The following is a 14287-nucleotide window of genomic DNA, read 5'->3' as shown; positions in this document are numbered from 1 at the left end:
AAAGGCCTGGCCCACGACCTCGACACCTCAGTGTGAAGGTCGGGGAAAAATGGCAGGCTCCGGCATGGAGGTGGCGGCCTCGCACGCAGGAAGCGTTCATCCAACTTGCTTTGCTGCGGCTCGGCCTGCTTCTCGGCGGACCAATCGATTTTTAACTTGGCCACGGCACGAGTAAGCACCTCCACTAGCTCCTCATATTGGGGCGATTGAGGGATCCATTCCCCGGGCCTCGGCCCCTGCCTCGACAGGATGTCTGCTACCACATTGAGATGCCCAGGAATGTGCATCGCTCTCAGCGAGAGGAGCCTCTCCTGGGACCACACAAGGATCTGGTGTGCCAATTTGTATAAACGGCGCGAGCGCAGACCTCCCTGGTGGTTTATGTATGAGACCACCGCTGTGTTGTCGGTGCGCACCAACACATGGTGACCTCTCAGGTCTGGGAGAAAGTGTTTCAATGCCTGAAATACGGCCAGCATCTCCAGACAATTGATATGCCAAGTCAGATGGCGACCACTCCACAGACCGCGGGCAGGGTGGCCACTCATGACCGCACCCCAACCGGTGAGGGATGCATCTGTCGCTAGCGTCACGCGGCGACAAAGAGCTCCCAGCACCGGGCCCTGAGACAAGAACCAAGGCTTCCTCCACATGTCTAAGGCACGTAGGCATCTCCGCGTGACCTTGAACATGCGAAGCGGGTTTCCCCTCGAGGAGAACCCCCTGGTCTTGAGCCACCACTGTAGGGGTCTCATGTACAGCAGGCCAAGAGTAATCACGTTGGACGCAGCTGCCATCAGACCCAGCAGTCTTTGAAACTGCTTGACAGTGAGTGACTGGCCTTCTTTCACTCTCTTGACTGTAGTGAGGATCGACTCGATCCGAGCAGGAGACAAACGTGCCTGCATCGTGGTCGAATCCCACACCACGCCCAGATAGGTGGTTCTCTGTAATGGAGAAAGCACACTCTTCTTGGCGTTTAGTCTTAACCCCAACTCTCTCATGTGAGCGAGAACAACATCTCGATGTCGAACCGCTATCTGCTCTGAATGAGCTAAAATCAACCAATCGTCGATGTAGTTGAGTATGCGGATGCCCTGGAGTCGCAACGGAGCCAGAGCAGCATCCACACACTTCGTGAAAGTACGGGGTGAGAGTGCAAGGCCGAAAGGAAGAACACGATATTGGTACGCTTTGCCCCCAAAAACGAACCTCGGGAACTTCCTGTGATGAGGAAGGATGGAGATATGGAAATACGCGTCTTTCAGATCGATCGTGACAAACCAGTCCTCGGACCTGATCTGAGACACGACTTGTTTGAGTGTGAGCATTCTGAACTTCAGTCGCATGACTGAGCGGTTCAATAGGCGCAGATCTAAAATGGGACGCAACCCCCCATCCTTCTTCGGAACAATGAAGTAACGGCTGTAGAACCCGGAGTCTATCTCGTGCGGAGGGACCACCTCGATGCCCTCCTTCTTTAAGAGAGTAACTACTTCATGTTCTAATACCAGAGCCTGCTCGGGACCCACTAGAGTGGGGGTAACCCTGTTGAATCGAGGCGGACGAGAACCGAACTGGATTCTGTAGCCTCTTACTACAGTACGCAGGACCTATGGAGACACATTTGGCAGTAGTTTCCACGCTGCTAAATAATCTACTAAGGGAATCAGTCTCTCGAGACTGATCTCTGGTGTGCCCAGAACGGCTAGTTCGGTGCCTTGAAGCGTCTGCACGCCGACAGGGGACAACCGAACTAGCTGCTCTGGGGACCTCCGCAGAGGCCGCGAGCCTATCAGTGCCGCTACGTTGCCGGGCGGTAACTGACAGATATGCTCGCTGGAGACCGCTGCACCCTGGAACACGGCAGGGTTGACAGCGTCGCCGAACAGGCCAGAAGGCGCAAGCGGGGCGTCGAGGAGGAAGACCCTGTCTTTCTCTTTCATATCAGACAGGGTAAACCACAAATGCCTCTCTGCTGCTCATGACGTCTCCCGCCCGTGACGTCCCACTCAGCTATTGGACTGATTTCACATGTGATTCAGAGCGTGGTCACAGAAGGCGTTCCCCTAGCGTTTTCCGACGCAGCTCGAGTTCCTGAAGAGGAACTAATTTGTTTTTTGTCACACCTTGGAAAGAAAAATCACAAATAAGAAAATTTGTTGACAGCAGTGAGATTTAATAAAGTGCAAAAAGAGACATTTACTTAAAGACCCCTTGACATCACTTGAACAGTGCAATTGTCTTCCCTGTATTGATCAGTTAGGTCTATGATACTTTGTGAAAGAAAACCTTTATCATTCTCATTCATCTACTTTGCAGTTGCTCAGCTGTCACAAATTCATGCCAAATAGTCAAACTTTGACCCCTTTGGTAATGACATTTTTTTCTTTGGAGTAGGTCAAATCAAAGGAGTCATGCTTTTTTGAAACATTCATTTTGCTGCACTAAATTGGTGTTTATATATAGTTATGCAAGTAGTTGAAATGAAATTATTAAATTATATATTTAAAAATTACATTTGCATATCTGCTATCGTTAATTTAAATAAATTTTTTAAGAGCACTTACATGTGGATGCCTATTTATTTTGGCTTTTATTTGACAAGAATGTGAGGAAAGATTCCAGCACTGCTTGTGATAAGGAGATTTTTATTATTTTAACAATACTGATGTGTTTCGGCCTAAGGGCCTTCCTTGCATCTTGTATCCTTGTATCCACTTGTTTTCATGCATCTTATGAGTGGTAAAGTTGCTCCAGATCCTACCTCATAGTGGCTTTTCTTTGACAGAAATTGTAATTTTTTAAGGATTATTTTTGGAGACAAAATTTGGAAGAAAGAAGAAGAAGAATAAAATAAAAATTGAGAATGCTAATTTCCATGTATTGATACAACTTTCTGGTGTATTTCTCATGTACATGTATGTGCCATTTGTGGAGAATTGACGATGCCATGCCTGGGGACAGATAGCTAGCTAGCGTCTGTTCAACCCGGGGCATCGCCTTATAGCCACGCTCAGTCAGCCCTGCCACATTACTATAATAATCTGAGGCAGGGATGAAGAGACAGGCCGAAAAAGGCTTGGCCCACGACCTCGACACCTCAGTGTGAAGGTCGGGGAAAAATGGCAGGCTCCGGCATGGAGGTGGCGGCCTCGCACGCAGGAAGCGTTCAAAAAAAAAAAGATATTGATTAGATCTAAAGAGTGACAAGTGAATGATTATATGAATTAGCAACCAAAAGTGGATACTTCATTATCAACGCCAACACACTGTCCCTCAGGTGAGCTTACAGAAAAAAAGAAAGAAAGAAAAATCAACTCACCATGGCCATCTGCCTCAGGTGCAGATGTAGTCTGAAGTGAATAATTGTGAAATGAATTGGGAATGCAAGAGTGTGTAAATTGGGTTTAGGCTGTCGGCTTCCTCTCTCGCACATTGCAGGTCCAGGATGACTTGTCTCTTGGACCTCGTCCACTATCTCATTTCTTACTTGTCAGGTGTTGACCTAGAAGGTGAATAGTGTATGTGTGTGTGTGCATGTGATGAAATATGCTGTGCAAAACTGAGCATGTGGTTGGTTTATTCAAGCCTGACTGGTTTACATGGTCAGAAAAGTCCATAAATAATGAGAATCGATTTGTTTAAAATCTCATGTGCTCTGGCTCACAAGAGAAACTCCCTCAATGGGCCATTCCCTCGCCCAATCAAGACTCAAGGTTTCTGTTCCAGCAAGAAAACTAAATAATAAGTATTAGACACAACTGAAATGATTGGCCATGGAGAGTGGAAAGGTATACTTTAAATTTCCATGAATACACTCTGGTTTATTACTTTTTTAATGGTGTCGATGCACACATCCTATATATTAAGTAGTGAGAATTATTAGACATACTAAATAAACTATCAGTAAAAGAAAAGAAAAGAAAAGTTTTAAATGACTCAAATATCCACCAGTTAAAATCACACAACATTTGTTGATAAAGTAAAATATTTGGTGAAATTTGTATGTGTATATATATATATATATATATATATATACATAACTACTTCCTTCCGCCACGGATTCAAATTTCAGTTTGACATTTTAACAGCTGAGCCCAAGCCTCCGTTACTTATTCGAAAATGTAACTTTAAAACTAGTAACGAAGGAACGTTGAGTTGCTTCATTGAAAGCTTATTGTATTGCTGTATTAAAAGCTCACTGTATTATGTAGAGTAGAGTATTGTAAGAGACAGAGATGGCAGTATTATCCAAACACGTGTCGTGGTATACTCTCCTGAACACTTTCATGTGCATTGTGTTGACACGTGAACAAAACAAATGTGTTGTGATGCTCTCATGAACACACAATACAGATCAATATTTTCATAAATAAAGTTATACATATTTTTTTTTTTGGGCAAACAAAGCACTCACGTTGCTTCATAAAATTGAGGTTAAAACATTGGAGTCATATGGAGTAATTTAACGATGTCTTTCCTACCGTCCAGGACTTTGAATATGTAAGTTGCGTTGCTGCCTATGGAGGGACAGAAAGTTCTCGGATTTCATCAAAAATATCTTAATTTGTGTTTGGATGAGGAATGAAGGTCTTACGGGTGTGAACCGCATGAGGGTGAGTAATTAATGACATAATTTCCATTTTTGGGTGAACTATCCCTTTAATTCATCCATGGTTCCTTCCAACTGCAGAAAAAAACAAAACAAAACAAAAAACAATGAAATAAGCTGTTTTGGTAGGGTGACCATACGTGCCATTTTCCCAGGACGCGTCCTTGCCAGGATTTGTTTTGGCTTTGTTTTCATGCTTGCTGAAGGTAATGATCGAAAAGTAGTTTGACCAATAACATGCAGGCATTGTACAAAATGGACCAATCATGGTGTGTGTGAGAAGGTGGGATCTACGGTCAAAGCGATGCAATTACGCGTACATAGGATGTGTGTTCGACTTAAAAGCAGCGCGGCTCACATCGATCAGTGTTTGACATCAAAGTACCTCGAGAGCGTTTCGAAAGCATAACCGTCTGTATGGTATTTTGATACACCGATCGGTCTGCACAGGCAAACAAAGCCAAAACCTAGATATTTTAGGCAATATAGAAATCCTGGCCAGGATGCGTCCTGGGAAAATGGCACGTATGGTCACCCTATGTTTCGGTGATCTGTGCAAACTGCCTACGTATGTACTAAAATGTATAGGCTACTAGATATTGCTCACTGAATGTTATTACAGGACAGAAGATAAAACTGTGCTGCTCTAGAACTTTGCTTGCTAGCTGACAATTGACCTTAGCTTGCTAGCTACAGTTAGCTACTTGTTTCTATGGACTAAATTATTTTTTTTAAGAGGCTTTATGAAAGAAAGAAGTATTCATCGCTTTTTATTGTCAATGTGTGAACAGAATGTAACAAAACTTAGAAAAAAAATGAGATGAAGCCTGTAAACTAATTTTATAAGGGAAACTATCATAACAGTGCAATTTTAATGAACCTCATCTGTCACTCGCTCACATTACTCTGGAGTGTGTGCAAGAGCAGGAGCATTAAGTTGCTGGCCACCTGTGTCGCTAATAATAAGGGTTTCTGAATTCTACATAGAGCCCTTTAAAAGCTAAATATCAGCATTTTCAGAAGCTAATCATTACTATTGACAGTGAAATAGCTTATTCCAGGGTTCCCACACCTTAGTTAACTTCAAATTCAAGGACTTTTTTTCAGGTCCAATACCCTCAAATTCAAGGACTTAATGGGGGGACACATTTCAAGTGAGAGCAATGTAACATTGTGTTACCTTGTAAGATACATTGTTACAGTTTTCATGTGTCAAACACAACTATGCAAAACAATGTTTTGTTGCATTTCTTTGGCCATATGACAGAGATCTGATATTCTAATTGTTGTTGAATATTCGGTACAGCATATACTGTATTCAAAAATGATCTGATATTAACTTTTGCATGGATTTTATTGAAAAGAGCTTAGGCTCATGTTACCAGAAGTTTTAAGATATATTAATATGCTTTTAAGTTTTTCTTGCCTCATGGGTTTACATTATCTTAACAAGCAAAGCAATTCAACATTACATTAAATAAAATATTTGGGCAACACATATTTGAAACAAATGTTTTATGTTTATTGAACACAATGTACAGTCATTGACTGAACATATTTGGGTTCAGTGTAAGCACTGAAAACATATCCCAACATAGTGCAGATCAAATACATTATAAAACATTCCAATATGGGACATTACCATAATGCCATGAATGGATAAACAATATTAAACAATAAATAAATAAAATAATTCCCACATAAGGTCAGCTTAAAGTATGTAACACAGAGCAAATGCATTCACTGAAGTATTCTGTGGTGTTTTTTTTTTCTTTTTAAATTGATTGTCGCTTTGTTCAATTTGTCTTCACTTACTTTTGAATTCAGTTAATGATTAATTCAGTTTTATGTTTCTTGAAAATATTTAGTTTTACAGCGTAAGCACTAAAACACAAGCACTGCTGTACATTACCATTACCACATTGAATTTGGACATTACCATAAGGACAAAAATAAACATAAATGGATAAATAGCCTAAACAATGAATTAAATATTTTTAACAAGAGGTCACCTTAAAATATGTTTGCATTGTATAAATAAACGTGACGTGACTGGAGTGTCGATTGCAGAGCTGGTGCAAATTTATCCACATCGCCATGATCACATGCTTTCTTAACTGCTGTTTTCTCACCGCGGTCATTTTTGCTGTGCGTTTATTTCGTAATTGGCAGGAAAGCTTGCAGCACATATTTATATATTCATATGCGTTCACACTCCGGGTCCTTCTCAATTATTATTTGTGCATCCTCGTTTCCTTTCCTCGCTTCCTTTCCTCGCGTCTTAGCTCCACCCCTTCAGGATGCAAGGGAAGGACGCAAAGAAAAGATGTGAGGATGGAGGAATAGAATCAAGTGAAATTATATATCCTTGCTCCCTTTAGCATCACTTCAAAGCGTCTTCAGCTGTGCTAAAGGGATCTGCCCTTATGTTGTTAAAGTTTGTTATTTAAGACATTCATAATAAATATTAATAAAGCAAGATGCCCAGTTTGAAATATAAGACATGTATGGTTTATTTAAACTGCAAAGGTAAAATATAAATTAAAATTATTACAACAAATGTGAAGGGCGAAGATAATTTATACGTGCATCAGGTTTTTCGATGAAAAACACTTCCGCAAAGGATACAGCTGTGTATCCTCGCTCATGACTCACAGCGCCCACTGGTCAAACCGCGTTATTGCAGGCCCTCACATTAGGTCATATAAGACCAAAGGACTATTTGACAACAAAAATATTTGTCGACAGATTTTTATTGTCGACTAATCGTTTCAGCCCTAACCACTAAGCACTAAGATTTTATTTTAGCAAGAGTAGTAATTCAATATCCATGATCACACCAAAATACCTCTGGAATTTCTGCTAACTGTACTGTTATTTTTATAATTTATCCTATATGATAGTGATATTTAGTCAATGTCACCAAAACATGTTTTGATTGTGTTTTGGTTTTGGGAGGTCGATTGAACATGATTGTTCAATCTTGTGAGTAGTCGACTTGACTGCACCGTTGTCATTTGCGCCGTTATTGTTCTTGCGAAAGCCTGGCACACTGACATTAGCAACTTAACTGTGCAGTTCCTCTTTCAAGTTCACTGTTCAACTCAACAGCCTTTGTGACTAACATTTCACAGCGAGACATTTAAATAACAGCAAAAAACAGCTAGCAACTAACATTCAATCAACATTTCTATGTCAGATGCAGGCTATGGTAGGACTGCTTTCGATTTCCAAAGTGCCGTCTTGTGTGTAGATCCAGCTGCATGACTTGAAAGAGCCGCTTCTCCCATGCTATCCACTTTTATCGATTTACAACAGGCTCTGCACCTGGCCAAGTGATGGTCCTTTGGATCTCTGACAAGCCATTCTTTGTAATCTTCTTTAGTGAGCCAAATATCTCGAAACGTGCATTTTCCAGGCATCACGTTTCAGCCTATTTTTGCAATGTTTCACGTTGTGTCTGTGAAACATTGAGGTACCATCATAGTAGTTTCGTGCGCGCGTAACGTCATGGCAACGTACAACACAAAGTACCTCACACGGGAAACACTTAAAGGGATAGTTCACCCAAAAATTTAAATTGGGTGTTGGTGACTTTGTTTCTTTAGTAGAACACAAACAAAGATTTTTAACTCAAACCGTTGCAGTCTATCAGTCTTATAATGGCAGTCAATGGGCTCCACGGCTTAGAGAGTAAAGAAAACATACACAGACAAAACCAAATTAAACCCTGCGGCTAGTGACGATACATTGATGTATTAAGACAAGAAACGTTCGGTCTGTGCAAGAAACTGAACAGTATTTATATAATTTTTTACCTCTGATCCCCCACAATGTCTGAGCGCATTCACAACATCCGGCGCTTGACGAGTACATGCTCTGGCATAGTAGACATAGATATATAAATAGATGCCTCATTAGTGACTGTTAGGGCCGCGATACGTTCTAAAATGGCTGACGTGTCAACGTATCTGGAGCGGTCAAATAGGGAATCTATACATATCTATGATAGTAGATGCGTGTGTGGAAGCGATCTTTCGCGCGTATACGTCACTCATTATTTACACAGTGCAGAGAGATTGCGGACGTGTTCACTGGCACTGCGATGATCTAAAGATATTTAGAAGTACAGGTCATCACAATGGAAGACGATTTTGATATATCATCAGACAACGTGAAATTTTTTGCACAACCGTATTTATTTGACGTCACGCGCCAAATGTTGTGAACTCGCTTAGGACAGTTGGACATTGCGGTGGATCAGAGGTAAAAAATGATATAAATACTGTTCAGTTTCTTGCACAGACCGATCGTTTCGTATCTTAAGACCTCAATGTATCGTCACGTGCAGCAGGGTTTAATTTGGTTTTGTCTGTGTATGTTTTTTTTTTACTCTCAAAGCCGTGGAGCCCATTGACTGCCATTATAAGACTGATAGACTGCAACGGGTTGAGTTAAAAATCTTCGTTTGTGTTCTACTGAAGAAACAAAGTCACCTACATCTTGGATGTCCTAGGGGTAAGCAGAAAAACATAAATTTTTCATTTTTGGGTGAACTATCCCTTTAATGTAATGCGTACATGCGTGTAACTAACTTAAATCAAGCAAGCTAGTATGCATAGGCCACAAAGTCTTGGCGAAATAACACATAAGCGGACCGGAGGGAATAATATGGATTTTTTTTTTCCATAAAAAAAACTTCTTGCATAAAATAAATTCAAGCACTTTCAAGGACCTGTATCTACGTATGATTATTTTCAAAAACTTTCCAGGGCCTTTTTTTTCAGATTCACAAACTTTCAAGGACACGTGGGAACCCTGTTATTCTGTATTTTGATTAAATACATTTAATGAGCAAGTATTTGTAATTTGTAACAAAATACTTTTTGATGTATTTATGCCCATCTCTGATAAGAGAGAGATGGACTGAGCGAATGTGATTACCTGCATCTGATACAGCACTCATTCTTCAGCTCAATTCACAATAAAACACTAGTTTGAATGTCCGCTGAGGAAAGCGATATCTTTGTTGTACTCTTTCATCTGTTAAGGGTGATTTCTGATGACCGCGCTGCTCAGTGCATTTGTTAACAGCGTCTTGCAAGCTGTTGTTGAAAGTAAAATTAACTTTCTTGTTTACAACCCTGTTTCAGTCTCTTTCAATATAAAAGTCTTTACTGCTGACTCATAGAAACAGTCTCTTGTCGCCATCTAATGACGGAATGATGTAACTAAAATCACCATCACAAACACACACACTGTTTCCCAATACTAAATTCTATAATTAATACTACTATTATTTATATAAAATATTATTAATTGATTAATGATATTTAATAAACAACAACAACAGCCATCATAAAAGTCGCTAGGCAATTCAGTCAAAAGTACAAAGGCAACACTCTGACATACAGCATTAAAGTTACATATAACTTAACATGATGAAATGTTACCCTCAGCCAAAACTATCTGCTCTGAAACAATAACTAAACAATAGATTAATGAGACCAAAAACTGTCTGTTTGATTTACTTAAAATTAAATATATCTCATGTTTAACCACTATAGAGAAATCAGAGTCAGTGGCACTTCTCTCAGCCAATCAGATTTGAGGGCCAAAAAGAACTGTTGTATATATAATTATGATTTTAAAAGGTCACCTATATTTTGTATTCAAACCTGTTCACTTTTTTTTTTCCATTACAAAAAAAGTAATCTTCCTTAAAATATTAGAGACAGCATTTTTTTTTTTTCATATACATTATGGAACACATAATCCACATTACATATATTTCTAAATCCGATGCAAGGCCATAGGCAGGGGATCACCATGGATGTATGACCAGCACATTTTATTTTTACTTTATTTTATTTTAGATATATTTGATACATTTATTTTGATGTTTATTTAATGTTTCTTGTTTTTTTATGTCTTTAAAATTGTGTTTAGTCATATCCCAAATTTTGCAACATGAATGCAAAAACATGATTTACAATGAACATGAAATAAACAGTTTAAATTTTGCCTCCTGAGGTTAACATTAAACATTTTCTGAGGGTTACGCATCTCCTTTCACTGATCATTTATTGAAAAATGAAAGAAAGAAAAAAAAGAATAATTTCTTTTGTAACCTATTTGTGAAAAGTGCCATATTTCATTTTGTTTTACAATAATGAGATCAATGGATGAAGCTCATAAGGTCAGTGCATGATGAAGTAAAATGCTCTCAGTGAGTCACTCACAGCAGTAAACCGCCCACACATCCTGTTCGTTTGTCTTGATGATATTTGCTTTATGTATTTATTTTTCCTTGATTGTTTTCAGTAGGCCTGAGGTTGGTAGGATGAATCAATGAGATCTGTGAAAGAGTTAGATAAGAGCACACAACAAAAACAAGCCCTGTCTGTCTTTTTATATGAACTTGTTGTTAATCGACAACACCAGCAGTACAGAGTACAGTACAGCCATCTTTAGACAGTGCCTCAAATCAGAATCAGGGAAAAAGCAGCATATTTCTGAAGTAACAAACAGCATCTCTGGAGAGGAAGTACCAATGCTTTGGGAAAATATTCCCAAAACTAAATATTTTACTTTCAAAAACGTTCTTCCTTTAATAACACAAACAGACTTATGATTAATATATATATATATATATATATATGGACGGACGGACGGACAGTTAGATAGATAGATAGATAGATAGATAGAACCCTATAACCCTTACCCTAATATATATATATATATATATATGTATGTATGTTGTATTGATCACTTAAGATTAAACTAAGGTGGTAAATAATCAATTACAATTAATCAAATATCAATTACACCTCATTACTGCTGCCGGTGACCGTGATTTCACCAAGTACAACATGTTCCTGGATCAATATCCTTGTTGATCCTGGAACAACATTCCTATCAACCAATCAGAATTGAGGGATAACTTTTCAGGAAATGTCTGTTTTAGGCTTACAATCAGAGTTACGTGCTTCTGCACCCTTGTTAATCAGCTATCATTTCACACTGTTTTTAGGAATAAATTATGGGTAGGGTTAGGTTTAGGGGTATAGGGATTGGGTTAAGTCTATATTTTTGGACAGTTATGTTGATCCAGGATCAACAAAAGATGTTGATCCAGGAACATGTCTTACTTGGCAAAATCACGGCGACCACTGCTGCCATGCAAAAGTTTGAGTTTTTAGCCTGTTATGCTCACCAAGACTACATTTATAACAGTAATATTATGTGATAGATTACAGCAACTAAAAAAAAGTTTTATATTGTAATATATTTTAAAGTGTGATTTATTTCTGTGACTACAAAGCTGACTTTTCAGCATCCTTGCTGAATAAGAAAAATAATACATTTCTTTAAAAAAATTAATAAATAAATAAACAAAAATTAAAAAAATAAATAATACAAATCAGTCTTGCTGAGCCCAAACTTCTGAAATGTACATGATTTCATTTTAAGAGAATTACTTTACTGAAAGTGATTTTACTATATATATCTTACCTTACACAATAAAAAAAAATGATTTGATCTTTGATGGTGCATGTGCATTAATTTCTTTCCAAAATAAATATAAATGTGAAAATAATATAAATTTTATTATGAAACCTTATTCCTTTTCCATTTGTGTCAGTTCATTTTTTATTCATTCATTCATTCATTCATTCATTCATGTTTTGAAGAAAGAAAGACATACAGGTTTGGAAAGGCATGAGGGTGAGCAAATATAACATTTTAAGTGAACTATCCCTTTAAGAACAAGACATTTGCCATGAAGTGTCCCTCAAGAAATCTCAAATGGACATTAGATTCTGACCTTTGTAAAACGAATGGCCCAGTCTCAATTCAAGCTGTGCAATATGTTCTGTAGGAAAAGCACAATGAAGGTCCTTTAATTAGACATCTCAGCTACAGGTCCCACTGCTGAAATCTAGAAAGAGAGGAGAGAGATTGAGTGTGTTGATGTATGCTGATCTGTTTGCCTTTAGTGCCAAATGAGAGGATGGATTGCACACTTCAGGTTGTTATGTGGTAAATGGACAGCTATCAATCAAACGGCATAGCCTCGTCTTTTACTGAGTGGCAGCTGGAATGTGTTTCCACTCGCTGGACCTTGAAGTGCACAGGAGTTATATACTTCATCTTCAGACGTCTGGATGTGACCACAATCCAAATGCTCTCTGAAGTGATTGTCTCACTAAAGCAAGTGAACAATATGAGAAATTTTCTGTCCTTTATGATTGTTGCATGTCAGATTGTATGATATGACCGCATGGGTAAAAGCTGATGTAGGCTGTGCAACATCAATGTCCTTTTTATATCAGACTATATATACATCTTAGAACTTTGGTCTCGATTGACAGCATTGACTGGCCATCATCAATCAAGTCACATTCTGACATCCTCATTTACATGCAAAACAGGAATGGAAGTGCATAAACTCAAGCAAGCAGGTGTGTGTTAATAACGACAGTGTTTATCCTGGAAAAGACGAAAACAAATTGAGTAGAGTATGAGGTTTTTGGGCAAAATGAGGGAATTTATAGACTACTCTTACTTCAGAGTGAACTTGAGTTTACTGGCAATATGATAAAATAAATTTTGAAATTTTACCAAAATGTGTGCAGACTTAAAGGGATAGTTCTACAAATGAAAATGTTGTCATCATTTATTCACCCTCATGTCATTCCAAACTTCCTTTCGATACAGGCTAGTATTTGTCCAGATTAGTTAAAGCCAGTAGGGTCAATGGACTATTTTGAATTTCATGGTACACTTTTCAGAAAAAAAGGTACAAAGCTGTCACTGGGGCAGTTCCCTAAGTTACAAAAGCTAAAAGGTACATCTTTGTACCTTATTTAGCTCTAAATGATGACATATAATAATACTTTAAAGATACATATTACCTAGTACCTTTTGAAACGGTACCGGCCCAATGACAGTTTTGCACCTTTTTTTCTGAGAGTATATGGACAAAAACACTGACACCTTAGGGTATTTAGACATTAGACTACAATATTTTATCAAAATATTCTTCACTATGTTATTACAAGACTGAGTAGCACAAATTATTTTTTGTTGATCTAGTAAATAAAGTGAATTATAGCCTTCATTCCAGAAATAATTAAGTAAAATCTTGAGAAATACATAAAAAGAATGAGAGAAAAACATCATGTAGATTGTTGCGAGATGGGGCCTCCATTGTCACGGTGCGTGTGGAGAGATGAAGCGAGGACTCAAGTGCAGGATGAATGGTTCTTTCTTTTAATAATAAAATGAAACAAAAACAAACTAAAACAACCCCGAGGGGGAAAAACAGACAGGCAGGCAGGCTAGGAACTGCACTACATGCAGACATAACACACACAATGAAAAAACGACGGATCAGCACAGGATTACAGACACCAGGAGAATAAATAGGATACCAGATGAGGAGGCTAGCGAGGGAGACACAGGTGGAGCAACTTAAACAATAATGAGGTAACAAGATGGGCGGGGCAAGACAATAGACAGGAGAGAGCACATGGCACCAAACAAACACAACACAAGCCATGTGCTCACAGAAAACAATGTCATCTGGTGGCCATTCTGGGCACACCCGCTGAATACTGTGACAGTTACCTCATTATTGTTTAAGTTGCTCCACCTGTGTCTCCCTCG

This window comes from Sinocyclocheilus rhinocerous, unplaced genomic scaffold (genome assembly GCF_001515625.1).
Source record: "Sinocyclocheilus rhinocerous isolate Xijiao unplaced genomic scaffold, SAMN03320098_v1.1 scaffold3724, whole genome shotgun sequence".
NCBI lineage: Eukaryota > Metazoa > Chordata > Actinopteri > Cypriniformes > Cyprinidae > Sinocyclocheilus > Sinocyclocheilus rhinocerous.
The sequence above is the reverse complement of the archived record's forward strand: the minus strand, read 5'-3'. Positions refer to the sequence as shown.